The sequence below is a fragment of the Hyperolius riggenbachi genome, chromosome 8 (assembly GCF_040937935.1).
Source record: "Hyperolius riggenbachi isolate aHypRig1 chromosome 8, aHypRig1.pri, whole genome shotgun sequence".
In the NCBI taxonomy this organism is placed as follows: domain Eukaryota; kingdom Metazoa; phylum Chordata; class Amphibia; order Anura; family Hyperoliidae; genus Hyperolius; species Hyperolius riggenbachi.
The window spans coordinates 156582342-156586863 of record NC_090653.1 but is presented as its reverse complement, the minus strand read 5'-3'; positions in this window follow the sequence as shown (position 1 = coordinate 156586863).

Sequence of the window (4522 nt, the reverse complement as noted above, 5' to 3'; positions counted from 1 at the left end):
CTCCTCACGGTTTAGGGCCCCTAAAATGCCAGGGCAGTATAGGAACCCCACAAATGACCCCAAGACACCCAAAGGTCATTTTGAGAAATTTCGTTTCAAGACTACTCCTCATGGTTTAGGGCCCCTAAAATGCCAGGGCAGTATAGGAACCCCACAAATGACCCCATTTTAGAAAGAAGACACCCCAAGGTATTCCGTTAGGAGTATGGTGAGTTCATAGAAGATTTTATTTTTTGTCAAAAGTTAGCGGAAATTGATTTTAATTGTGTTTTTTCACAAAGTGTCATTTTCCGCTAACTTGTGACAAAAAATAAAATCTTCTATGAACTCGCCATACTACTAACGGAATACCTTGGGGTGTCTTCTTTCTAAAATGGGGTCATTTGTGGGGTTCCTATACTGCCCTGGCATTTTAGGGGCCCTAAACCGTGAGGAGTAGTCTTGAAACGAAATTTCTCAAAATGACCTGTGAAATCCTAAAGGTACTCATTGGACTTTGGGCCCTTTAGCGCAGTTAGGGTGCAAAAAAGTGCCACACATGTGGTATCGCCGTACTCAGGAGAAGTAGTATAATGTGTTTTGTGGTGTATTTTTACACATACCCATGCTGAGTGGGAGAAATATCTCTGTAAATGGACAATTGTGTGTAAAAAAAATTAACAAATTGTCATTTACAGAGATATTTCTCCCACCCAGCATGGGTATGTGTAAAAATACACCCCAAAACACATTATACTACTTCTCCTGAGTACGGCAATACCACATGTGTGGCACTTTTTTTGCAGCCTAACTGCGCTAAGGGGTCCAAAGTCCAATGAGCACCTTTAGGCTTTACAGGGGTGCTTACAATTTAGCACCCCCCAAAATGTCAGGACAGTAAACACACCCCACAAATGATCCCATTTTGGAAAGTAGACCCTTCAAGGTATTCAGAGAGGGGCATGGTGAGTCCGCGGCAGATTTCATTTTTTTTTGTCGCAAGTTAGAAGAAATGGAAACTTTTTTTTTTTTTTTTTTTCTCACAAAGTGTCATTTTCCGCTTACTTGTGACAAAAAATAATATCTTCTATGAACTCACTATGCCTCTCAGTGAATACTTTGGGATGTCTTCTTTCCAAAATGGGGTCATTTGGGGGGTATTTATACTATCCTGGAATTCTAGCCCCTCATGAAACATGACAGGGGGTCAGAAAAGTCAGAGATGCTTGAAAATGGGAAAATTCACTTTTTGCACCCTAGTTTGTAAACGCTATAACTTTTACCCAAACCAATAAATATACACTGAATGGGGTTTTTTTTTATCAAAAACATGTTTGTCCACATTTTTCGCGCTGCATGTATACAGAAATTTTACTTTATTTGAAAAATGTCAGCACAGAAAGTTAAAAAAATCATTTTTTTGCCAAAATTCATGTCTTTTTTGATGAATATAATAAAAAGTAAAAATCGCGGGGGCGCATGCGCGGCACGGAGTGATGAGGATGTGTGCTCCGTAGGCTCCGATCACAGCACGGACCGAATGAGGCATAACTCCTGAACCGCCTAACTCTAACGAACACAAGAGGCATCGGAGGCTGTAGGAAGATCCCCTCTACCATTTGCATGTCAGCTGGCCAGGGGAAAGTTAAGGACTCCGCGGCTAGATCGCTGGACTTCTTCAGGCCGCGCGGAGCTGCTGCAGCCAAAATGGCCGCCGAGAAACAACAGGAGATGAGCGTGCAGACTCCAGAGGCAGGAGCTACTATACAGCGTACGGATTTTACATTAAAAGACATTACAGATCTATTGGCAGAGCTGAAGGTTTCTGTCAAGAACGAAATCAGAACGGCAGTCTCCACATTATCAGCACAAATAGAAGAGCTGGGGAACAGAACAAATAGGCTGGAAATAAGAGTGGATGAAGCTGCGGACGCCATTAATGGTCTCCAAGATCAGAATACAGTTCAAGAAGAGAGAATAACAAACAATGAAGATAAATTGGAAGACCTGGACAATCGGGGGAGAAGGGAGAATATCAGAATAAGGTCAGTCCCTGAATCGGTGACGGATGTTAAAGGCTATGTGTTTGCGCTCTTTAAGGCATTACTACCAGGCATTCCGGATGAAATGTTGAGATTTGACAGAATCCATAGAGCTTTGAAAGCCCCTAAAAACCCGGATTGGGCAAGAGATATTATCCTCAAAATGCATTATGCAGAAGCAAAAGAGGAAGTAATTAAAGCAGCACGTAGCATGGGCCCGAATGGAATAGGAGAACACAAGGCCCAGATATTTCCGGACATTTCTCCCATCACGCTGGCCAAAAGGCGCACTCTTAGACCCATCACTACAGCATTGCAGAAGAGAGCTGTTCCATATCGTTGGAGATTCCCCTTCGCCCTAGCGTTTAATCTGGGCCCCAAGAGATACCAAATATACACCTTACAAGAAGGCCTAAAGGCACTTAGAGATAACGGAGCCCAAGACATACCAGAGGACACTCCGATGGACTCATCAAACAAATCAAAGAGAATGAACAGAGATTGGCAAGAAGTCCATCACTCAGCATACAAAAAGAGCAGAGAAAACCAGCAGACCCCATCTAAGATTCCTAGAGCAACCAAGACGACCTCGGACAATACCTGAAAGAATGCGGATAAGTACTTTCCTGCTATAACTGTATTGGAAGCTCCATGCTCATCCCTCGATGAACACTGATCTATACTACGGATCTCCTACCATTATGCTCTACCATCTGAGAAGAACAGAATGCTGAGTATACACATAAGAATTTTCTAGTTAAAATGCTTATTATTTATGCCTCATATATCTATACAGTATATATTATAGGAAAAAGGTTCAGGAGTTTTGATTTGGTTTTACAACTATTATTGATGAATAAGAAAGGTCCAGCTGTGTTAAGTTGCTGCCCCACTACTTACCTTCTCTCTAATAAGATGTTGAAGTTAATTTATAATGCCTACCGCATGTTACGGTTTTGTATGTCACACTTAATCAGTTCAAACAGTACAACTTTAAATAAGCTTAATATGTCAATTCCAACAGTTTGTCAGGATACAAGGACAGGAGGATCCTTGCACATAAGACAAGAGCTTGCTCCATGGAGAATCGAGAATAGCAACATTGATATTGTAGAATGGCCCACATGAAAATAATCTCACACAATGCCCAGGGCCTCAACAGCCCAATGAAAAGGGCAAAATGTATGAAATTTTATAAAGCTAAAAATCCTTCGATTATTATGATACAAGAAACGCATTTCACAAGAGTCTCATACCCGAAATTTTATCATAGATTCTTCCCAGATTTTTACTTATCAAGCCATCCTTCGGCTAAGAAGAACGGTGTTGCTATCCTCTTTCACAAAGACACACCATTCACATTGCGTAGAAAGATATCAGATAATGAGGGACGTTATATATTCCTAGAAGGGGATATGGAAGGGAAGCCAGTAATTATAGGAAATATATACGCACCGTCCACAAAAAATAGCACCTTTTTTAAGGAGATTATTGACATCCTACAAAAATTCGATGATTCAAACATAATATTAGGGGGAGATATGAACTTGGTATTGAATCCCAAAATAGATTACCAATCCATATCCTCTATCTCAGAAAGGAATGCCCCACCTAAGTCATTTATCAGACTTTTAAAAGAATTCTGCCTCACAGATACTTGGAGAGAGGTACACCCCAAAAAGAAGGATTTCACCTTTTTCTCCCACCCACACCATAGTTCATCTAGGCTGGACTATATCCTTTCCTCAAAAATATTCACAACCAGAATTAGAGACTCGACCATCATACACTCCTCAATATCAGATCACTCAGCTGTTCTGTCTACATTTATTTCATCCCATAAGCCTACAAAAATCCCTAGATGGAGAGTCCCACCTTTTATACTACAGAACCCCAAAAATATTCAGAAACTCTCCTCACTATTAGAGGACTATTTCGCACTCAATACACCAAACGAAACCTCAACAAGTAACTGGTGGGATGCTCATAAAGCATACATCAGGGGCCACTTTATCAGCCTATCAAAAGCTATTTACAAAGACAGACAGGCTAATAAAGAGGCCCTAGAACAGGAACTACAATTACTATGGGAAACATACAATATTCATATGACTAAAGGGGTATTGAAACGCATTACCGAAGTTAGAGAGCAATTGGATATTATAAATACAGAGGAAGTAGCAAAGTCCTTTCGATGGCTAGGATACAACAGATTTTATCTAGCCAATAAAGCAAACACTAGATTGGCCAGAATCTTAGCAGGAAGAAACAGAGCCAACAAATTTAGCCCACTTAAAATTCCAGGAGGTGGGGTAACCCACAACCCGAGCAAAATAGCTAATCTCTTTCGGGACTTTTATTCCAAATTGTACAACAACAATAAATCGTCGACACAAGATGCAATACGAGGTTTTTTACAACAAATAAAGCTTCCCCAAATAACCCAACAACAATTAGACTCACTTAATGAACCGTTCACTATCTCTGAAGTGTTAAACGCT